This window comes from Oncorhynchus mykiss, chromosome 1, assembly GCF_057628025.1.
Source record: "Oncorhynchus mykiss isolate SJ-2025 chromosome 1, ASM5762802v1, whole genome shotgun sequence".
In the NCBI taxonomy this organism is placed as follows: Eukaryota; Metazoa; Chordata; class Actinopteri; order Salmoniformes; family Salmonidae; genus Oncorhynchus; species Oncorhynchus mykiss.
In genome coordinates this window covers 49,286,854-49,312,053 of record NC_143022.1, presented here as the reverse complement: position 1 = coordinate 49,312,053, position 25,200 = coordinate 49,286,854, and the positions used below count along the sequence as shown (strand labels likewise).

Below are 25,200 nucleotides of genomic sequence, written 5' to 3'. Positions count from 1 at the left end.
TAGAATAAATCAAATGTGACTCGTTTTAGGAAACTAGGTGTCACGTCACTAGTTCACAGGAGCGGCATTTGAACGTAAACATTTCTTTTTTTAATAAAAATGTGTTTTTTGCCAGAATTGCCTTCTGCACCATGTGAACTTTCATGTGCTTTAATAACAACCTTGTATTCCATTCATAAATACGAAGAAAATTGTTAAATTACAAGCCTAGTTGGTTTAGCAACAGAAAAAGGCAGATAAATAATAATTTGCAAATAAATTCATTAAAAATGATACAATGTGATTTTCTAGATTTTATTTTCTCATTTTGTCTGTCATAGTTGAAGTGTACCTATGATGAAAATTACAGGCCTCTCATCTTTTTAAGTGGGAGAACTTGCACAATTGGGGGCTGACTAAATACTTTTTTGCCCCACTGTATACGGGTAAAAGTCTAGCTACACTTTCAGATAGAAGTTTCAAGTTTTGTGAGAAAGTCATTTTTATTGCAAATTAAAGCTTACTGTTAGATAGCTAGCAGACGTTAGCTTGCTGCCTCGCTAGCTAACGTTACGTGTATGATCTGTGTAGTAATATTATTTGAATCAGAAACCATTTGCATTGCTAGTTATAGCCTAATGTTAGCTAGCTAACATTGAACCTAGTTTGTTAGCTTTAGCTACCTGTAGATTCCTACTACAGCTATGATCATGTTGTATTGGTAGTAGTATGAGTTGGGATTATGCCGGTTTATTGTTTAGCTAGCTAGCTACATTTCTAAACAAAAGACCACTTTGGCCAGATTATTACATGACCCATCAAATTAGCCATGTGCGTCTGGGGATGATTACGGCCGTCTATTGGGGGGGGGGGGGGTTATAGCATTTCTTTCACATGACCCATCAATTTAGACAAGTGTATCGGGTAAGCGTCATCTAATAATGATCAAATATTTATCTGGACACTTTCTGTTTATGACATTGCTACAATGCAAGTAACCACTTCACTGTAACATAACGTACCTTCTGTATCCTGTGCATGTGACAAATAAACATAGATTTTATTTGATGTAGCGTGTGTTTACCACATGGCCTCACATGTGAATCCTTAAAGAGATGGGTGGGGCTAAGGCTTAAGAAGGTGTAAACGATGCTGAATGGGTGTAGACAAAGAAGAGCTCTCCAGTAGGTGTACCAAAACATTCAAGGCCATTTTCTCAAAAGTGGGGTTACTTTATCAACTTTCAAAATCAGAATTACTTTCCAATTGTTCCTCAACTGTAGTGTATGATATACCATTTTCTGAGTTACTACTTTTATCCAATGTAAGACCGAATCGAGACGGTCGGTCACAAATGTACCCTCAGTCATTATTGATGCAGCAGGGAAATAATGCCAGAGAAAACAATCTGATTGCTTGCTGCAGGGGCCAGGCACAAAAATACTTTCTTGTGAATTAGCCCACTTTATCATTGCATTATGTTTACTAGCCGACTAAAAACTCAACGATTTACAATGGAGTTGAGCAGCGACTAGTGTGGGCAGACTGGATCTCCGATGTCACATAAAATTACGTTTTTATCAAAAACGACTGATTGTAGCACCCAAAGAATAGCCACCAATTACACAGAACAATGTTGTGTGTAATTATGATGTTGGAAGGCCTAGATGATTATCAAGGACCTCAGCCACCCGAGCCAAGACCGGTTCAGCCCGCTACAATCCAAAAAGCGAGGTGAGTACAGGTGCATCAAAGCAGGGACCAAGACTGTTAAATAGTCACCACTCGCCTGCCTCCACCCAGTACCCTGCCTCGAACTTTAGTCACTGTCACTAGCCGGCTACCACCCAATTAACTCTAACATGCACCATAGAGGCTGCTGCCCTATGTACATAGTCATGGAACACTGGTCACTTTAATAATGTCACATACTGTTTTACCCACTTCATATATATATATATATATATATATATATATATACTGTATTCTAGTCAAGGCCTATCCTATTTAACTATTGCTGTACATAGTGCCTTCGGAAAGTATTCAGACCCCTTCACTTTTTCATATTGTTACTTTACAGCCTTATTCTAAAATGTATTATATATTTTTTTTGTCCCTCAATCTACACACAATACCCCATAATGCCAAATGTATTAAACATTTTAAAATAGAAATAAAATGTACATAAGTATTCAGACCCTTTACTCAGTACTTAATTGAAGAAAACTTTGGCAGCGATTACAGCCTCAAGTCTTCTTGGGTTTGACTCTACAAGCTTGGCACACCTGTATTTTGAGAGTTCAGGTTCAAGTCAGGGCTCTGGCTGGGCCACTCAAGGATATTCAGAGACTTGTCCCAAAGACACTCCTGTGTTGTCTTGCCTGTGTGCTTAGCGTCGTTGTCCTGTTGGAAGGTGAACCTTCGCCCAAGTCTGAGGTCCTGAGCGCTCTGGAGCAAGTTTTCATCAAGGATCTCTCTGTACTTTGCTGTTTATCTTTGCCTCGATCCTGACTAGTCTCCCAGTCTCTGCCTCTGAAAAACATTCCCACAGGATGGTGCTGCCACCACCATGCTTCGCCGTAGAGATGGTGCCAGGTTTCCTCCAGATGTGACGCTTGGCATTCAGGTAAAATAGTTTAATCTTGGTTTCATCAGACCAGAGAATCTTGTTTCTCATGGTCTGAGAGTATTTAGGTGCCTTTTGGCAAACTCCAAGTGGACTGTCATGTGCCTTTTAATGAGGAGTGGCTTCCATCTGGCCGGTCTAATATAAAGGCCTGATTGGTGGAGTGCAGCAGAGATGGTTGTCCTTCTGGAAGGTTCTCCCATCTCCACAAAGGAACTCCAGAGCTCTGTCAGAGTGACCATCGAGTTCTGGCCCTTCTCCCCCGATTGCTTAGTTTGGCCGGGCAGCCAGCTCTAGAAAGAGTCTTGGAAGAAGTTTGAAACCACTTCCATTTAAGAATGATGGAGGCCATTGTGTTCATGGGGACCTTCAATGCTGCAGAATGTTGTGGGTACCATTCCCCAGATCTGTGCCTCGACACAATCCTGTCTCAGAGCTCTACGGACAATTCCTTCAACCTCATGGCTTGGTTTTTGCTCTGACATGCACTGTCAACTGTGGCACCTCATAGACAAGTGTGTGCCTTTCCAAATCATGTCCAATCAATTGAATTTACCACAGGTGGACTCCAATCAAGCTGTAGAAACATCTCAAGGATGATCAATGGAAACAGGATGCACCTGAGTTGAATTTCGAGTCTCATAGCAAAGGGTCTGAATACATATGTAAATAAGGTATGTTTTTTTATTTGTAATAAATTTGCCAAAAATTCTAAAAAACTGTTTTGCTTTATCATTATGGGGTATTGTGTAGATGGTTGAGTTTTTTTAAAGTTTTTTTTAAATCAATTTTAGAATACGGCTGTAACATAACAAAATGTCGAAAAAGTCAAGGTGTCTGAATACTTTCCGAAGGCACTGTATTCAGATTGTCTATCAATTCTGTAGATACACACTCCGGACATTGCTCATCCTAATATTTCTATATTTTTAACTTTTTAGATTTATGTATATTGTTACATATTAGTGCACTGCTGAAGCTAGGCACACAACCATTTCGCTACACCGGCAACTTATCTACTGAATATGTGTATGCGACCAATAAAATGGGATTTGATTCGGAACTCCAGTCAGCCCACACTAGTCACCGCACTAGTCCATCATAAATCGTGGAGTTGAGTTTAACCTTCTAGATGTTCACTCACCACTGGTGCGTTTTTTATGCTACACTACTGCAATAAGGGCATTTTAGTATTTAGAGTGCCTTGTTTTTTTTATATAATGAAATTGATCACGTTGACCTTATCAGGGGAAAAAAAACAAGTACACTATTCAATGTTGTCGTCATGGGAAACTTGTAATGGCATTCATTGAGCAGTGACCACCACAACATTGCCATCACGTGCTATTTGAATTTGATTGTGAAAATATAATAAAATGCATAATTGACTTTCATTTGTGTAGGTTAGACTCTCCGATGGTAAACAATGTGCCCTGTCTTGGTCTGCAGCACTATGCACAACATGTGTGTAGCATACTTTTGAATACTGATGACAGCTTCGGGACAAAAGCATGACAATGTATTACAAAGAAATATAAATAGTTATTTCATATATTTGTGCCACATGTTTGAAATAAACTAACCCAGTCACCTCACGACCTCATCACTGCACGGATTATGTCACGTTAGCTAGCTAGCTAGCCAGCCAAGGTTCACGCGTGCACTAGCTGTCAATGTGCATTGAAAGCAAACCACGCCAATCTCCTACTACTAAAACAGGGGAAAATATAACCAATTTCCTTCTCTTTGATACTTTCTGTTCCCCTTAAAATCCTTCGTTCTCACTCAACAGCAGCCTACATTCATTTCACCTACCAGATATTTGACTTCCGTGCTCGTTCTCCTTTCTGTCACTTCTGGAACACCCACCAGCACTCCTCCAGGTCCTAGCGAGAGTCAATTTAGTTTTGTGCATGGCATTTTCTTTCCGTCTCCTCTGTTGCCTCCCCCAAGTAAGCTGCTATGTTGACTTTACTTCATATATGGGTGCTTGATCTTATCATACAAATTCAACTTTTCTCCTCTATATTAAAGGCCCAGTGCTGTCAAAAACCTGATTGTCTTGTGTTTTATATACATTTCCACACTACAAGGTTGAAATAATATTGTGAAATTATGATAATGCCCTTTAGTGTAAGAGCTGTTTGAAAAGACCACCTGAAATTTCCGCCTGTTTTGGTGGGTTTTGGTTTTGACCTGCTGGTGACGTCACCAGGCTGTAAATTAGTTAATAGACAAATAAGAAAGAGAGTTCCAAACCTCTCTGCCAATAACAGCTAGTTTTCAGGTTTCCCCTCTCTCAGACCCCTCCCAGACAGTCCTAGCTAAATTCTTGTTTGAGAAATTGCTCTTTGCTAAGAATCATTTTTTTTAAACAATTTTAATTGAAAACAATCACAGTAGGGTACTTAATTGTTACCCAGAAATGATTTGATATTGAGATAAAAACGGCTGCATTGGGCCTCAGCAAAACTACCTATGAGAACGGGGTTTATGGGAAATCGTGTTCAAATCTACAAATAAAAGACCAAATTCTTGCCAGAGGGGAATCCAAAAACACCTGTACACAGATAGTTACAGTATGCAGTGAAGCTTTAACATGTATAAACCCTAGAATGTATTGTTGTATTCGTGAATCTACAAACATGCTGATTTTTGTGTTTTCTATTGATAGAAAGTTATCAAAAACTTTTGAACTAGTGTTGCTCTAATTTGGGCAGATACTTATGGGTTTAATAAAAGGAACCGATTGAAGAGAGCTCAGAACAGGACACTATCATTCTTATCTCTTTTGGGACAGAACATACTGTACTCTCAGCTGAATGTCTTAAATGGCCTAGGAAGATAAATTGGGTATTGGCTACAATATCTTCTCATTCACATGCTTAGAGCTATGGAAATACAAAAGGAGTGAATTATTACTCACACAGCACTTTCATCCTGACTCCTTAAACCATTTAAGATGAGAAATTGAGCCTCACAGCTACAGTATATTGGAAGCCTGGGTGTCAAATAAGAACTTCTTAACTGAGAGGGGAAACGGGCGATAACGAAAGTATTTAATGAAGTATGCAGAAGTAAATGTGCCAATTAATAGCTAGAGCAGGTAACTTTTCTCCTCGTTGGAGATTCAGCCCTGAATCTTGTTGAGCATTCGATTAAGTTTAGTGATAAGGGCAGTGACAAATGTCCTCTGACAGAACCTTGGACACTATATCATTCTTATCTCTTTTGGGACAGAACATACTGTACTCTCAGCCGAATGTCTTAAATGGCCTATGAAGATAAATTGGGTGTTGGCTACAATATCTCCTCATTCACAGGCTTATTGGCTTATTGGTTATTGGTTAGGAATGGATGAATAAAAGCTGGAGGATGCTCTACAGTTGGATTTGTTTACAGAGCCTATCAGATTCTCATATCGGTTGTCTTTGATAATGCTGGAGTAGCTGCAGGGTGGACATCATCTCAACACAGAGCTACCAAAGGCAAGGTCAGTACAGACATGAGTCTTCCCTGATTCTATGAACACCGCACAACAGTGTAGAGTTGGTATCTACAGGGAACAATATTATTTTCTCCATTAATGTTCAGAATATTTATTTTTTATTGAGGGTCACCTGGAAATAGGTAACAGGGAGAGTGCCAACGGCTTGAGCTACACACTCTACGAATAGTTCCATATATACTGTTTATGTACTATATCAAAGCCTTCACTATACCTCCACGTGACATTAATTATAATAGCAAGCTGTCATCTAGACATCTTCATGTGTGCATCACAGAACTAAGCATTTAACACAATATGAAAACATTATGTAATGAATGAAGTCCGCTATAGATGGGTTACGGGAATCCATTAAGTATTCAACTCATTTGAGTGAATGGCGATGTGACTCAATGATTTAAACTTGGCAAATGGCACAAAGTGCACACTGAAGCCAACCAATGTTCCCATAGAAGATGTGCTGCTCAACTTACCCTCTGAACACAACAGAAGAGCTGTTTACAAAGAAAGTAATCAATTACTTTCCAGTTGTTGGTTGCGTGTGTAGAAGTAAACAGATTAATAAGCTCAGCATTAGCCTAAGAAACAAGTCACTCAGAGTCGAATAGACTAGAGGGTCGATAAGCAGCACAGTGTTAAATGGGGCCATCATGCATGCACTTATCTTCTCCAAATGTGAATTTAGATGTATAAGGCTTCACTGGTGATACAGTCTGGATTTTCCTTGAGGTCTTAATTTAAATTTGACAATCTAAGAGCCATTATCAGTCCATAGCCCTGCAGTGCCATCAACACCGTGGCCACTTTACCTATCAGTCACCATATTTGTTAGGTAACAATATATCAGACATAAACGGGATGTGTTTCTCTAGGGGGCTATATGGCATGATATCTAGCCATAATTTGTGTCACAGAGAGCATGCTCAATGGAGTAATGTCTGTGTCCCAAATGGCACCCTATTCCCTTTATATGGTGTGTTGCCTTTGTACAGGGCCTATAGGGCTCTGTTCAAAAGTAGAGCACTATAGTGACAATGACATTTTGGTACTCAACCCATGAGTAACAGTAGCTGGTTACCCAGCATGCATCAGCACTGTCTCGAAAAGGAAGGCGCATTTTTTTGGACACTGGCAGAGTCAGACACTGACCCACATGGGTGGTTCTGCCCACACATTTGAGTCTGCAGACTCGCAAATGATAAAAACAGGTGCTGAGAAGGCGGTTGCTATGCAACAATCGGGTGCGATGCACGCAGCAGCCAGGTGGGCTTCAGGAGAAAGGAGTGAGCACACACAGAGGTGGTTAATAAACACCCTTCAAAAACACTGTGGGGAACTCTAAAAGGCTGCCGAAACCACGGGGGGGAGGAGACTTTACCAGGTTAATAGGCAACGTGCAGCTCAGGCTCATCTGGTGGTAAAGAGTCGAGCGTAGTGGTTCTTATTGTCAGAGAAAATCTAAATGGTTTGAAATTCAGAGTAGCATTTAATCCAAAGCGTTATTGTAAATGTACAATGCGGTATTGATTGCTTCAATTCACGCCCATTGTATCATAGAAGGAACATTCTGTATGACCATGCTACAACCCAGACATCTATATTTACGTTGAAACATAAATAGAAAGAAGGGTAACATTTTATAACAAAGTCCTTTAATAAATGATTTGTTAACAGTTTGCTTACCAATTACTAAATGATTATTCCGGCATTTGTGAATGTTAATAAGCAATCTCTAAATAGTAATTGCTGCATTTATCAACACTATTTTAAATGATTTATTCATTATTTGTAATGTCATTAATAAGTTGTTTGATCATAGTATGTTCACAATTTCTAAATGATTAACAATGTTATGAAGGAGTTATTGTCAACTCATAAGATTATTTATAAGGCATTTGTTAATGGTTTATTAATGGTTTGACTCATCATTGACATACATATGTATTCATGTATTTATATATCTTGTGAATGGTATATTTATGAATTGTTAATAAATGCATTTATACATGTGAGTATATGCACTTACTAATACCTCAGTGGATGATTAATGGAGATCCTCATTTATTTCACCTTTATTTAACCAGGTCGGCCAGTTGAGAACAAGCTCTCATTTACAACTGCGACCTGGCCAAGATAAAGCAAAGCAGTGCGACAAAATCAACAACACTGAGTTACACATGGGATAAACAAATGTGCAGTCAATCACACAATAGAAACATCTGTATACAGTGTGTGCAAATGAAGTAAGGAGGTAAGGTAATAAATAGGCCAATAGTAGCAAAGTAATTACAATTTAGTAATTTACATTAGAGTGATATGTGCAGATGAGGATGTGCAAGTAGAAATATATGATCCCTTATTGATGTCAACTTTCGACTCTGTCAATCCCCGTATTCTTATCGGCAGACTCAACAGCCTTGGTTTCTCTAATGACTGCCTAGCCTGGTTCACTAACAACTTCTCAGATAGAGTTCAGTGTGTCAAATCGGAGGGCCTGTTGTCCGGACCTCTGGCAATCTCTATGGGGGTGCCATAGGGTTCAATTCTCGGGCCGACACTTTTCTCTGTATATATCAATGATGTCGCTCTTGCTGCTGGTGATTCTCTGATCCACCTCTACGCAGATGACACCATTCTGTATACATCTGGCCCTTCTTTGGACACTGTGTTATCAAACCTGCAAACGAGCTTCAACGCCATACAACTCTCCTTCCGTGGCCTCCAACTGCTCTTAAATGTTAGTAAAACAAAATGCACGCTCTTCAACCGATCGCTGCCCGCACCCGCCCGCCTGACTAGCATCACTACTCTGGACGGTTCTGAATATGTGGACAACTATAAATACCTAGGTGTCTGGCTAGACTGTAAACTCTCCTTCCAGACTCACATTAAGCATCTCCAATCCAAAGTTAAACCTAGAATCGGCAGGTAGCAACAATGGCGGCGGATAATTTTAGGAAAAGAGGGTCCAGATTGTCTAGCCCAGCTGATTTGCTAATTATTAATAATATTAATAAACTATTTTGCAGCCACTAATCTAAAGTGTGCACTGCCACTAAACAGGCCTACTCTGGGTGTACAAGACATTAAGGACACCTGCTCTTTCCATGACATGGACTGACCAGGTGAATCCAGGTGAAAACAATGATCCCGTATTGATGTCGCTTGTTAAATCCACTTCAATCGGTGTAGATGAAGGGGAAAAGACAGGTTAAATAATGATTTTTCTGCCTTGAGACAATTGAGACATGACTTGGGTGTGTGTGCCATTTATAGGGTGAATGGGCAAGACAAAATATTTAACTGCCTTTGAACGGGGTATGGTAGAGTAGGGGCCAGGCACACTGGTTTGAGTGTGTCAAGAACTGCAATTCCGCTGTGTTTTTCACACTCAATAGTTTCCCGTGTGTACCAAGAATGGTCCACCACCCAAAGGACATCCAGCCAACTTGACACTACTGTGGGAAGCATTGTAGTCAACATGGGCCAGCATCCCTGTGAAATGCTTTTGACACCATGTAGAATCCATACCACGATTAATTGAGGCTGTTCTGAAGGCAAAAGGGGGTGCAACTCAATATTAGGAAGGTGTTTCTAGTGTTTTGTTCACTCAGTGTGTACTTTATAAAAGGTTTATAAACAACTTGTTACTCCCCAAAAGCTGGCCACATTAGTAGACAGTACCTGACGCTCCACCAATGTCAAAAAAACAGCCAAAACTTGCTCATTGCAGGTTTTAGGTTAACTTGGCACCGTAACATAATTAAATAAAAAATGCTATTTAAGTTGATTTTCACTTGTGATTTATCAGGCCTTTGTTAATGGCTGCAGTTATGAAGCTTATGAAATATGTAACTGAAATTGTTCATGCAAGAAGTTCATGCAATAAAGTTGACTCTGGAGATGCTCTGTTAACAAAAATAAATTGTATGCTTTTTTTAACATTGAATGTTTTAGGTTATTTTTAGTCATTGGTGGAGTGTCAGGTCCTGTCTACTAATGCGGCCAGCTTTTGGGGAAAAACAAGTCATTTATAAACCTTTTATAAAGTATACACTGAGTGTATGAAAATCATGATAAAAAAAAAAAAAATCTAGTGCAGTTGGTTCAACAGTTTCATGACCAATTAGATTCCATTTGAGCGTGCTGTTATAATTACATTTAAAGGGGATATTGCCATAGCAATCACACACAGTTTATATCTGAAATCATTATATTCACAGGTAATAAGATCCTGCTCTCTCTTCAGTTTTTGGAGTTGAGATTGGTTGAGCAATCTTCCCTCACCACCATAGTGGAGGCTGTTGAAGGGAGGACGGCTCATAGTAACAGCTGGAATGAAATGAATGGTACCCTAACCTCCATCTTCCCTTACCATCACAGCCACCCCTCTTTACCCAATCCCTTGAGTTTAATTAGGCTCTCTAAGCGCTGTCTGAGTATTGCAACACCTGAGCACACCTGAATGTGCTCTGCTCAAACAGAGAGAATGACAGACAGAAAGAGAGAAAAAGAGGGAGAAATAGAGAGAAAGGGAGAGCGAGAGAGAGGGATAGTGAGAGAGGGGGGGATAGAGCGGGAGGGAGGGAAGGAGGGAGAGATGATTCGTTGTTTTTTTAACAGATGTAGGAAGAAGTTTCCCCAATGTACTGGTACCCTCCAAGGCTATGGCATAGAAGATAATAAAATACATTTATCCACTCATGTGAACATGATAGATTGTCTGTCTACAATAAATGAAATGCAGTGGGTTAAAATCCGATTTTTTTTGTTAAGTCTATGACAAATTTAAATGGGTTTGAAAATGCTATGAAAAACCCTTTACAAGATGACCATCTAGTGGATTTTGTACACATTGCAGCTGGAATGCACTGAGCATGTGTATGATTACACCCTTGATGAAGATGAGCAACAAAGACTGTTTCAAATAAATCATACAAAATACTGAGCTATATTGTATGCAAAACATTTTTGGGAAAAGTATGTTATTTTATACTTATACAGTTGCTCAGAGAACAACATGTTGTTTAACAAGTAATACAAACATATCTTAAAAGGATAGGGGCCAAAATGATTGGCACCCCTGCTTTCATTGCTCTAGCACCCTCCCATTGCGAAGATGGCGACACTGAGCCTAAAATGTTTTATGAGATTAGAAAACACGTTGGGAGGGATCTTAGACCATGGCCTTTTCTCAATTTGATTTGGTCAAATTATATTTGCTCAATACGGTGTAATTGTAGACCACAATTCGGGGCATTCCTTGATACCAGGAAACGCACATTGGTGCCTGCCATTGGTGAGTCCATTGATGCATTTGACTTTTTAGTCATTTAGCAGACACTCTTATCCAGAGCGACTTAGCGCATTCATCTTAAGATAGCTTGGTGGGACAACTACATATCACAGGCCTAGAAAGTACATTTGTCCTCAATAAAGTAGCTATCAGTCAGAGCTAGAAGTGGGGGGGTCAAGTGCAAGTGATGTTTGCAGAGAGCGACAGGGTCACACCAAGATTCTTTGCACTCTAGGAGGGCGACACTGTGGAGTTGTCAAACATGATGGAGAGCTCTTTGAGTGGGCAGACCTTTCCCGGGAGGAAGAGCAGCTTGAGGTTGAGCTTGATGTGGTGGGCTGACATCCAGGTTGAGAGAAAAGGAGACAGAAAAAGAAACAGAGACCCGGAGGGGGGTTGCAGTGAGATTGGTAGGAGAGCAGCCTCTAGTAAAGATGAGGTCAAGCATATTGTCTGCCTTGTGAGTTGGAGGGGATTGGGAAAGGGTGAGGTCGAAAGAGGCAAGGAAGGGAAAGAGAGAGTGGGGAAGAAATGAATCGAAGGGAAACGTCGAGAGGTTGAAGTCGCCAAGTACGTAGAGCGGTGAGCCATCGTCGTGAAATGAGTTTATCAAGGTGTCAAGCTCATTGAGGAACTCTCCAAGGGCCCCTGGTGGGCGATAGATGACAATAACGTTAAGCTTGAGTAGAAAAGTGACATCATTGAATTCATTGGTCTGCTCCTGCACTGTCTCACTCTGGTAATATTAAGGAGACTCACAGATTTCCGATGTTGAAAAAGCACTCCTTATCAAGGAATGCTTTAGATATGATAGGAATTGCAAATGTTTTCTTTGTGTGACTCTCTGTGGTAGTGATGGCAAACAAAGGCTTTCTGAAGGCTTCGCTGTTTTCAACAAATTGTGCTGAAAAACGGTTCATTATTCGGAGCTTAATTATCTGTTCACATCTGTGCACATTAGTGACATTTGCTGGTCAGTAATAAATAAGTGTGTGATTATTTAGAGAGACGTGTTTTTTCTCCACTTTTTCAGCAAAACTGTGGTGCAGCTGTAAATCATTGGCTTTAGTAGCCTGTAATCAGTTGGAATATCGTTTGCATCTTATATCATGCTTCCCTTTTCGCCTTCAAGTTTAAAATACTTAAAAAACTGAATCTATGGCATTATTTAGGACACTCAAGACAGGAGCTTATACAAGACTAAATAAAACTAATTATTTGAACAACAGTGCAGAAAGGGAGGTTTCGCAAAACAATTTTCAAAATACCCTTCAACTGGCATTTCACCTCATACCCTCAAGTTCCTGAATGTTCCATAGTTCCTTACTCGCTAAGCTACTGGTCAGTTGAACATTTTTGTACAAAATCCTAACTATACTGAAAAAAATATATAAATGCAATATGCAAGAATTAATGATTTTACTGAGTTACAGCTCATATAAGGAAATCAGTCAATTTAAATGAATTCCTTAGGCCCTAATCTGTGGATTTCACATGACTGGGCAGGGGCGCAGCCATGGGTGGGCCTTGGGAGCCAGGCCCAGCCAATCACAATGAGTTTCCATGGTTATCAAAACGTCACGCCAGGGTAAGCCTACACGAAACACAGACCTTATACCACGGGTATGACAAAACATTTATTTTTACTGCTCTGATTACATTGGAAACCAGTTCATAATAGCAATAAGGCACCTCGGGGGTTTGAGATATATGGCGAATATACCACGACTAAGGGCTGTCCTAGCACTCCGCGTTGCATCTGAGACAAGTTATTGCTTAAGTAAGTATAGCTGTGTAGCAAATGATACAAATGACAAAAGAGCCTAATCACCACATTGCATTCAGTTGTAGACTCAGCACCCGCAGGTGGAGTAGAGGGAGATGGACACAGATCATCAAATTCAGCGACAGCATCCCTGAATGGTTCCCTGCCTCTCGCAGACCCCACGCTGGTTCACTGTCATCAACATTGTTTACATCACTCACTGAGGCATCACTGCCCAAGTTGAAGCCCTAAAAATGTCTTCACACACTCACGAGCTCAAGTTGCGGGGGGGGGGGGGGGGGGGTATCAGGTAAGTGCTGTGCTAAAACATAACATTGCACTTCTGTGGGTCCCCAGGACAAGGAATAAGAAACACTGGTGTACGATTCATGTGCATTGAGTCACACTTACAAACTTACAAAAAAGTTTGTTCCAAACCTGTAAACTCCTATAATAGGGAATGTTCTCCGATAGCCTGAAAGAAAGTGCGTGGCTGCATTAGTAATTTACACTAATGAATGTTATGTATTAATTCATGATGAAATAGATTATTATTGATTACAGAAAATAATTTTAAAGCAAAATGGAATAGACATGCCTAGTTTATTTCTTACCAGCAGGGGGCATAATTTGTCCACCGAAAGTGTGCCATAACGCATCTGTATATCAATCAATATCATTAAAAAGACAGTGAAATCTTTATTTTTATTGCATAGAGACCTCAGTCAACGCTTTAGATTAAAATATTTCCATTTCCATATACAAACAGTTAAGATCAAGCTTGCACATCAAAGTCCCTGTAGGATATGATAAACCTCAAAACAAAACACACAAATGCAAGATCACATAAATTGGCTCCATATTCCTCACTCCATTCCTCCAAGTATTGCAATCGGTATAGGTACAGTAACAACAATTAGAGTCCCTGCAGTAATTATACTCTTCAAAGAAAGAAATCATACAAAAGAGATGAATAGCAGCTGTGGCACAGCAATGACACTTTTCAAGGCTTTGATATAAAATAGTGCATTAAAAGCTGCATATACAAATGGAAATACTTGGATAGGAATAAAATGAAGTTATCGAATTATAAATCAAAAACATTCCACACTTGAAAATAAACAACATAGCTACAAATACAATATCTTAGTAAACTGAGAAACATTTTGGGAGTGGGACAAAGGCCACCTGTGAAAAATATGATCAGTTTCACAGAGCTGGATGTATGCATGTATCGGTCATAATACAAAAGCACAATTTAAAATGTCTGAATGGTGCAATCAGTGTAACCGCTTTGTTGCATGAGAATCTAATGTCGGAGAGTGACAATACGATACCACTTCCATCAACAGTGGTACGGTAACATTCTCGGCTTCAAATACTGATAAATGGGTCTGGAAATTGCTAGGGAGCTTCCTCATGATGCAATTATCATGATACTTAGGTACCGATAGAATATCTATTGCGATTCGATACTGCGATTCGATGTTCCAAACATATTGCTCACAATACGTCTGCTGCAGAGAGACTAGAGAGCATGAGAAATGTTTTGATCAGTCTGGGAAATAAGTGCTGAAAACATGTTGGCTCACAATTTTAAAAGAAAATGGAGAACAAGCCTTGGATGAAAAATTATTGAGTTCTGGCACAGGTACAGCAGACTTTATTTTTTACTAATCAATACTTTGAGTCAAATATCAATATAATATTGTCCAAAAATATTGCGATATGTACAGTGGTTGCTCCACTAAATGTTTTGTGATTAAGCTGCGGTACTTAGAGGTAGTTTGTGGTTTAGTACGGTACCCTGCATCACCACTTCATTGCTCCAGACCAGCGCAAGGGGGAGTTAGAACACTGATTCTGCTTTTGGGTCCTACTGTGTCTCTAAATGACAATGAATGGGCGACATAAACCTAAATAGAAACTGATAATTGTGCACGACTTCAGTATTACTTACTAAAACTGTTGTTACACTAACGTATTTCTTATTTTATTTTGCTCTTACTGTAGTAGTGTAGCCCACTCCCGACCGGTCACGTTGTGCAGCACCTGAGTGTCGGAAGGTCTAAGACACTGCATAGCAAGCTGTGTTGCTACAGATGCTGGTTCAATACCCATGCCGGTCTCGCCTGGGCAACCCATGAGATGACTGTAGGTTTTTGGTTTCTCTCCCTCTAAAAACAGAAATAAATCATTCTAAATAATAATCTGGCTTTATTTACAAATTAGTAACAATGTCTCACCACATGATAAAAAATGGCCTTTTTCTCTCATTTTACATGATTTGAAAACAAAATAATCTTCAAAATATAGTTGTTTTTTAACAAAGCGATTATTATTATTAATTTAGAGTGATATAAAAGCCCCTTGGATATTCTCAGATATATTAACTCTGTTAAAGGCAGGACAATATACAGTGCCTTGCGAAAGTATTCGGCCCCCTTGAACTTTGCGACCTTTTGCCACATTTCAGGCTTCAAACATAAAGATATAAAACTGTATTTTTTTGTGAAAAATCAACAACAAGTGAGACACAATCATGAAGTGGAACGACATTTATTGGATATTTCAAACTTTTTTAACAAATCAAAAACTGAAAAATTGGGCGTGCAAAATTATTCAGCCCCCTTAAGTTAATACTTTGTAGCGCCACCTTTTGCTGCGATTACAGCTGTAAGTCGCTTGGGGTATGTCTATCAGTTTTGCACATCGAGAGACTAAAATTTTTTCCCATTCCTCCTTGCAAAACAGCTCGAGCTCAGTGAGGTTAGATGGAGAGCATTTGTGAACAGCAGTTTTCAGTTCTTTCCACAGATTCTCGATTGGATTCAGGTCTGGACTTTGACTTGGCCATTCTAACACCTGGATATGTTTATTTTTGAACCATTCCATTGTAGATTTTGCTTTATGTTTTGGATTATTGTCTTGTTGGAAGACAAATCTCCGTCCCAGTCTTAGGTCTTTTGCAGACTACATCAGGTTTTCTTCCAGAATGGTCCTGTATTTGGCTCCATCCATCTTCCCATCAATTTTAACCATCTTCCCTGTCCCTGCTGAAGAAAAGCAGGCCCAAACCATGATGCTGCCACCACCATGTTTGACAGTGGGGATGGTGTGTTCAGCTGTGTTGCTTTTACGCCAAACATAACGTTTTGCACTGTTGCCAAAAAGTTCAATTTTGGTTTCATCTGACCAGAGCACCTTCTTCCACATGTTTGGTGTGTCTCCCAGGTGGCTTGTGGCAAACTTTAAACGACACTTTTTATGGATATCTTTAAGAAATGGCTTTCTTCTTGCCACTCTTCCATAAAGGCCAGATTTGTGCAATATACGACTGATTGTTGTCCTATGGACAGTGTCTCCCACCTCAGCTGTACATCTCTGCAGTTCATCCAGAGTGATCATGGGCCTCTTGGCTGCATCTCTGATCCGTCTTCTCCTTGTATGAGCTGAAAGTTTAGAGGGACGGCCAGATCTTGGTAGATTTGCAGTGGTCTGATACTCCTTCCATTTCAATATTATCGCTTGCACAGTGCTCCTTGGGATGTTTAAAGCTTGGGAAATATTTTTGTATCCAAATCCGGCTTTAAACTTCTTCACAACAGTATCTCGGACCTGCCTGGTGTGTTCCTTTTTCTTCATGATGCTCTCTGCGCTTTTAACGGACCTCTGAGACTATCACAGTGCAGGTGCATTTATACGGAGACTTGATTACACACAGGTGGATTGTATTTATCATCATTAGTCATTTAGGTCAACATTGGATCATTCAGAGATCCTCACTGAACTTCTGGAGAGAGTTTGCTGCACTGAAAGTAAAGGGGCTGAATAATTTTGCACGCCCAATTTTTCAGTTTTTGATTTGTTAAAAAAGTTTGAAATATCCAATAAATGTTGTTCCACTTCATGATTATGTCCCACTTGTTGTTGATTCTTCACAAAAAAATTCAGTTTTATATCTTTATGTTTGAAGCCTGAAATGTGGCAAAAGGTCGCAAAGTTCAAGGGGGCCAAATACTTTCGCAAGGCACTGTATATAATATATATATGTCCTCTTGCTGTCAACTGCGTTTATTTTCAGCAAACTTAACATGTGTAAATATTTGTATGACCATAACAAGATTCAACAACTGAGACATAAACTGAACAAGTTCCACAGACATGTGACAAACAGAAATTGAATAATGTGTCCCTGAACAAAGGAGGGGGGGGTCAAAATCAAAAGTGACAGTCAGTATCTGGTGTGGCCATCAGCTACATTAAGTACTGCAGTGCATCTCCTCCTCATGGGCTGCACCAGATTTGCCAGTTCTTGCTGTGAGATGTTATCCCACTCTTCCACCAAGGCACCTGCAAGTTCCCAGACATTTCTGGGGGGAATGGCCCTAGCCTTCATCCTCCAATCCAACAGGTCCCAGATGTTCTCAACGGGATTGAGATCCGGGCTCTTCCTGGCCACGGCAGAACACTGACATTCCTGTCTTGCAGGAAATCACGCACAGAACGAGCAGTATGGCTGGTGGCATTGTCATGCTGGAGGGTCATGTCAGGATGAGCCTGCAGGAAGAGTACCACATGAGGGAGGAGGATGTCTTCCCTGTAACGCACAGCGTTGAGATCGCCTGCAATGACAACAAGCTCAGTCCGATGATGCTGTGACACACCGCCCCAGACCATGATGGACCCTCCACCTCTAAATCGATCCCGCTCCAGAGTACAAGCCTTGGTGTAACGCTCATTCCTTCAACGATAAACGTGAATCCGACAATCACCCCCGGTGAGACAAAACCGCAACTCGTCAGTGAAGAGCACTTTTTGCCAGTCCTGTCTGGTCCAGCGATGGTGGGTTTGTGCCCATAGGCGGCGTTGTTGCCGGTAATGTCTGGTGAGGACCTGCCTTACAACAGACCTACAAGCCCTCAGTCCAGCCTCTCTCAGCCTATTGCGGACAGTCTGAGCACTGATGGAGGGATTGTGCGTTCCTGGTGTAACTACGGCGGATGCTGTTGCCATCCTGTACCTGACCCACAGGTGTGATGTTCTGATGTACCTATCCTGTGCAGGTGAAGTTACACGTGGTCTGCCACTGCGAGGCCGATCAGCTGTCCATCCTGTCTCCCTGTAGCGTTGTTTTAGGTGTCTCACAGTACGGACATTGAAATGTATTGCCCTGGCCACATCTGCAGTCCTCATGCCTCCTTGCAGCATGCCTAAGGCACGTTCACGCAGATGAGCAGGGACCCTGGGCATCTTGCTTTTGGTGTTTTTCGGAGTCAGTAGAAAGGCCTCTTTAGTGTCCTAAGGTTTCATAACTGCCTAAGCTTTTAGTGTCTTAACGACCGTTCCACAGGTGCATGTTCATTAATTGTTTATGGTTTATTGAACAAGCACGGGAAACACTGTTTAAACCCTTTGCAATGAAGATCTGTGAAGTTATTTGGATTTTTACAAATTATATTTGAAAGACAGGGTCCTGAAAAAGGGACATTTATTTTTTGCTGAGTTATATATATATATTACATATATTACATTACACACACACACTGAACAAAAATATAAAAACGCAACATACAACAATTTCTAAGATTTTACTGAGTTACAGTTCATATAAGGAAATCAGTCAATTAGGATCTAATCTATGGATTTACATAACTGGGAATACAGTTATGCATTTGTTGGTCACAGATACATGCCCTAACTTTTTTTAAGGTATCAGAAAACCAATCCATATCTGGTGACCACCATTTGCCTCATGCAGCGTGACACATTTCCTTTTCATGTAGTTGATCAGGCTGTTGATTGTGGCCTGTGGAATGGTGTCCCATTCCTCTTCAATGCCTGTGCGAAGTTGGGGGGAACTGGAATACGTTGTTGTACACGTTGATACAGAACATCCCAAACATGTTCAATGGGTGACATGTCTGAGTATACAGTATACAGGCTTCCAGGAATTGTGTACAGAAACATGAGGTGATGGCTGCGGACAATGGGCCTCAGGATCTCGTCAGGTATCTCTGTGCATTCAAATTGCCATCAATAAAATGCAATTGTGTTCATTATCCGTAGCTTATGCCTGCCCATACCATAAACCCTCTGCCACCATTGGGCACTCTTATCAGCAGCAAACAGCTCGTACTTTTCTAAATTAACGTTGGAAGCAGCTTATGGTAGAGAAATAACATTAAATTCTCTGGCAACAGCTCTGGTGGACATTCCTGCAAACAGCATGCCAATTGCACACTCCCTGAACTTGAGACGTCTGTGGCATTGTTTTGTGTGACAAAACTGCACATTTTAGAGTGGCGTTTTATTGTTCACAGCACAAGGTGCACCTGTGTAATGACCATGCTGTTTAATCAGCTTCTTGATATGCCACACCTGTCAGGTGGATGGATTATATTGGCAAAGGAGAAATGCTCACACTATGGACGAAAACAAATTTGATAGAAATACGCTTTATGTGCGTACGGGATCTGTTATTTCAGCTCATGAAGCCTGAGACCAACTTTTATTTATAAATGTTTTTGTACTTTTACCCCTATTTTCTCCCCAATTTCTTGATATCCAATTGTTAGTTACAGTCTTGTCCCATCGCTGCAACTCCCCTACAGACTCGGGAGAGACGAAGGTCGAGAGCCATGCGTCCCCCGAAACACGACCCTGCCAAGCTGCACTGCTTCTTGACCCACTGCTCGCTTAAAACCTATAAAATATCAGACCCTTTGTTTCAATTTCCGACTAAAATGACAAACCCAAATCTAACTGCCTGTAGCTCAGGACCTGAAGCAATGATATGCATATTCAAATCAAACTTTGTCACGTGCCAAATTTGTTATTTTATTTGTTCATTTCACCTTTATTTAATCAGGTAGGCAAGTTGAGAACAAGTTCTCATTTACAATTGCGACCTGGCCAAGATAAAGCAAAGCAGATCGACACATACAACAACACAGAGTTACACATGGAGTAAAACAAACATACAGTCAATAATACAGTAGAAAAATAAGTCTATATACAATGTGAGCAAATGAGGTGAGAAGGGAGGTAAAGGCAAAAAAAGGCCATGGTGGCGAAGTAAATACAATATAGCAAGTAAAACACTGGAATGGTTGATTTGCAGTGGAAGAATGTGCAAAGTAGAAATAAAAATAATGGGGTGCAAAGGAGCAAAATAAATAAATACAGTAGGGGGAGAGGTAGTTGTTTGGGCTAAATTATAGATGGGCTATGTACAGGTGCAGTAATCTGTGAGCTGCTCTGACAGTTGGTGCTTAAAGCTAGTGAGGGAGATGTGTTTCCAATTTCAGAGATTTTTGTAGTTCGTTCCAGTCATTGGCAGCAGAGAACTGGAAGGAGAGGCGGCCAAAGGAAGAATTGGTTTTGGAGGTGACCAGAGAGATATACCTGCTGGAGTGCGTGCTACTGGTGGGTGATGCTATGGTGACCAGCGAGCTGAGATAAGGGGGGACTTTTTCTAGCAGGGTCTTGTAGATGACTTGGAGCCAGTGGGTTTGGCGACGAGTGTGAAGCGAGGGCCAGCCAACGAGAGCGTACAGGTCGCGGTGGTGGGTAGTATATGGGGCTTTGGTGACAAAACAGATGGCACTGTGATAGACTGCATCCAATTTATTGATTAGGGTATTGGAGGCTATTTTGTAAATGACATCGCCGGAGTCGAGGATTGGTAGGATGGTCAGTTTTACAAGGCTATGTTTGGCAGCATGAGTGAAGGATGCTTTGTTGCGAATACAACACCTTACCGTGAAATGCTTAATTACAAGACCTTAACCAACAATGCAGTTAAGAAAATATTTACCAAATAAACCAAAGTAAAAAAATAAATAAAAAAAGTAACACAAAATAACAATAACGAGGCTATATATAGGGGGTACCGAGTCAATGTCAGGGGGCACAGGTTAGTCGAGGTAATTTGTACATGTAGATAGCGGTAAAGTGACTATGCGTAGATAATAAACAGAGTAGCAGCAATGTAAAAACAAATTGGGGGGTGTGTGTCAATGTAAATAGTCCACGTGGCCATTTGATACATTTTTCGTCTTATGGCTTGGGGGTAGAAGCTGTTAAGGAGCCTTTTGGTCCTAGATTTGGTGCTCCAGCACCACTTGCCGTGCGGTAACAGAGAGAAGAGTTTATGACTTGGGTGACTGGAGTCTGACCATTTTTTGGGCTTTCCTCTGACACCGCCTAGTACAGGCCTGGGCAACTCCAGGCCTCGGGGACCTGATTGAATTCACACTTTTGCCCCAGCACCAGCTAACACACCTGACTCCAATCATCAACTAATCATAATATTCAATTAAAAATGCAATTAGTTTAAATCAGGTGTGTTTGCTAGGAATAGGGGGAAAGTGTGACACCAATCAGGCCCCCAGAGGACTAGAATTGCCCAGGCCTGGCTAGTATATAGGTCCTGGATGGCAGGAAGCTTGGCCTCAGTGATGTACTGGGCCATACGCACTACCTCTGTAGCGCCTTACGGTTAGATGCCGAGCAGTTGCCATGCCAGGCGGTGATGCAACCGGTCAGGATGCTCTCGATGGTGCAGCTGTATAACTTTGAGGATCTGAGGACCAATGCCAAATCTTTTCAGTCTCCTGAAGAGGAAAAGGTGTTGTCGTGCCCTCTTCAAGACTGTCTTGGTGTGTTTAGACCATGATAGTTCGTTGGTGATGTGGACATCAAGGAACTTGAAACTCTCGACTCGCTCCACTACAGCCCTGTAGATGTTAATAGGGCCTGTTTGGACCGCCTTTTCCTGTAGTCCACGATCAGCTCCTTTGTCTTGCTCACATTGAGGGAGAGGTTGTTGTCCTGGTACCACACTACCAGGTCTCTGATCTCCTCCCTATAGGCTGTCTCATCATTGTCGGTAATCAGGCCGACCACTGTTGTGTCGTCAGCAAACTTAATGATGATGTTGGAGTCCGGTTTCGCCATGCAGTCGTGGGTGAACAGGGAGTACAGGAGGGGGATTAAGCACACACCTGAGGAGCCCCGGTGTTGACGATCAGCGTGGCAGGCATGTTGTTGCCTACCCTTACCACCTGGGGGCAGCCCGGCAGGAAGTCCAGGATCCAGTTGCAGAGGGAGGTGTTTAGTCCCAGGGTCCTTAGCTTAGTGATAAGCTTTGTGGGCACTATGGTGTTGAACGCTGAGCTGTAATCAATGAACAGTATTCTCACATAGGTGTTCCTTTTGTCCAGGTGGGAAAGGGCAGTGTGGAGTGCGATTGAGTCATCTATGGATCTGTTGGGGCGGTATGCGAATTGGAGTGGGTCTAGGGTATCCGGGATGGTGCTCTTGATGTGAGACATGACCAGCCTTTCATAGCACTTCATGGCTACTGACGTGAGTGCTCCGGGCGGTAATCATTTAGGCAGGTTACCTTCGCTTCCTTGGACACAGGGACTATGGTGGTCTGATTGAAACATGTACAGTGCCTTGCGAAAGTATTCGGCCCCCTTGAACTTTGCGACCTTTTGCCACATTTCAGGCTTCAAACATAAAGATATAAAACTGTATTTTTTTTGTGAAGAATCAACAACAAGTGGGACACAATCATGAAGTGGAACGACATTTATTGGATATTTCAAACTTTTTTAACAAATCAAAAACTGAAAAATTGGGCGTGCAAAATTATTCAGCCCCCTTAAGTTAATACTTTGTAGCGCCACCTTTTGCTGCGATTACAGCTGTAAGTCGCTTGGGGTATGTCTCTATCAGTTTTGCACATCGAGAGACTGACATTTTTTCCCATTCCTCCTTGCAAAACAGCTCGAGCTCAGTGAGGTTGGATGGAGAGCATTTGTGAACAGCAGTTTTCAGTTCTTTCCACAGATTCTCGATTGGATTCAGGTCTGGACTTTGACTTGGCCATTCTAACACCTGGATATGTTTATTTTTGAACCATTCCATTGTAGATTTTGCTTTATGTTTTGGATCATTGTCTTGTTGGAAGACAAATCTCCGTCCCAGTCTCAGGTCTTTTGCAAACTCCATCAGGTTTTCTTCCAGAATGGTCCTGTATTTGGCTCCATCCATCTTCCCATAAATTTTAACCATCTTCCCTGTCCCTGCTGAAGAAAAGCAGGCCCAAACCATGATGCTGCCACCACCATGTTTGACAGTGGGGATGGTGTGTTGCTTTTACGCCAAACATAACGTTTTGCATTGTTGCCAAAAAGTTCCATTTTGGTTTCATCTGACCAGAGCACCTTCTTCCACATGTTTGGTGTGTCTCCCAGGTGGCTTGTGGCAAACTTTAACTGACACTTTTTATGTATATTTTAAGAAATGGCTTTCTTCTTGCCACTCTTCCATAAAGGCCAGATTTGTGCAATATACGACTGATTGTTGTCCTATGGACAGAGTCTCCCACCTCAGCTGTAGATCTCTGCAGTTCATCCAGTGATCATGGGCCTCTTGGCTGCATCTCTGATCAGTCTTCTCCTTGTATGAGCTGAAAGTTTAGAGGGACGGCCAGGTCTTGGTATATTTGCAGTGGTCTGATACTCCTTCCATTTCAATATTATCGCTTGCACAGTGCTCCTTGGGATGTTTAAAGCTTGGGAAATCTTTTTGCATCCAAATCCGGCTTTAAACTTCTTCACAACAGTATCTCGGACCTGCCTGGTGTGTTCCTTGTTCTTCATGATGCTCTCTGCGTTTTTAACGAACCTCTGAGACTATCACAGTGCAGGTGCATTTATACGGAGACTTGATTACACACAGGTGGATTGTATTTATCATCATTAGTCATTTAGGTCAACATTGGATCATTCAGAGATCCTCACTGAACTTCTGGAGAGAGTTTGCTGCACTGAAAGTAAAGGGGCTGAATAATTTTGCACGCCCAATTTTTCAGTTTTTGATTTGTTAAAAAAGTTTGAAATATCCAATAAATGTCGTTCCACTTCATGATTGTGTCCCACTTGTTGTTGATTCTTCACAAAAAAATACAGTTTTATATCTTTATGTTTGAAGCCTGAAATGTGGCAAAAGGTTGCATAGTTCAAGGGGGCCGAATACTTTCGCAAGGCACTGTAGGTATTACAGACATCCAGGAAAGGTTGAATATGTCAGTGAACACTTGCCAGTTGGTCCGCACATGCTTTGAGTACACTTCCTGGTAATCCGTCTAGCCCCGCGGCTTTGTGAATGTTTAAAAGGTCTTGCTCACATCAGCTACCGAGAGCATTGTCACACAGTCGCCCAGAGCAGCTGGTGCTCTCATGCATGATTCAGTGTTGCTTGCCTCGAAGCGAGGATAAAAGGCATTTAGCATTTCCCTTTGTAGTCCATAATAGTTTGCAATCCCTGCCACATCTGATGAGCGTCAGAGTTGTAGGATTCAACCTTAGTCCTGTATTGATGCTTTGCCTGTTTGGTTTGTTTAACAGCGTAGCGGGATTTCTTGTAAGTGTCCGGATTAGTGTCCCGCTTTTTGAAAGCGGCAGCTCTAGCCTTGAGCTCGATGCAGATGTTGCCTGTAATGCATGGCTTCTGGTTGGGATATGTACATACACCTACGGTGGGGACGACATCGTCAATGCGCTTATCGATGAAGCCGGTGACTGAGGTGGTATACTCCTCAATGCCATTGGATGAATCCTAGAACATATTCCAGTCTGTGCTAGCAAAACAGTCCTGTACCGTAGCATCCGCGTCGTCTGACCACTTCCGTATTGAGCGAGTCACTGGTACTTCTTGCTTTAGTTTTTGCTTGTACTGTAATCAGGAATCAGGATAGAATTGTCAGATTTCCCAAATAGAGGGCGCCGGAGAGCTTTGTATGTGTCTGTGTGTGGAGTAAAGGTGGTCTAGAGGTCTTTTTCCTCTGGTTGCACTTAGGTAAAACAGATTTTAGTTTGCCTGCATTAAAGTTCCCAGCCACTAGGAGCATTTTCTTATGGGCTTATACAGCTGGTTAAGTGCGGCTACGAATAATATAGATGAGAACTCTCTTGGTAGGTAGCGTGGACTACAGCTTATCATAAGGTACT

The 25,200-nt window shown here is 41.4% G+C and overlaps 1 protein-coding gene across 2 annotated transcripts in view; it reads right to left on the bottom strand.

Moving 5' to 3' along the window:
• Window positions 1-4,593, bottom strand: part of immp2l (inner mitochondrial membrane peptidase subunit 2) — a 159,009-nt gene extending 154,416 nt beyond the window's left edge. Inside the window, exon 1 of one of the 2 annotated variants that reach the window (XM_021603465.3) lies at window positions 4,421-4,593. The gene's annotated coding sequence lies outside the window, so the exon portion shown is untranslated. The remainder of the gene's footprint in view (window positions 1-4,420) is intronic. The other variant, XM_036979007.2, reaches the window with a different exon arrangement.
• Between the last annotated feature and the right edge of the window lie 20,607 nt (window positions 4,594-25,200).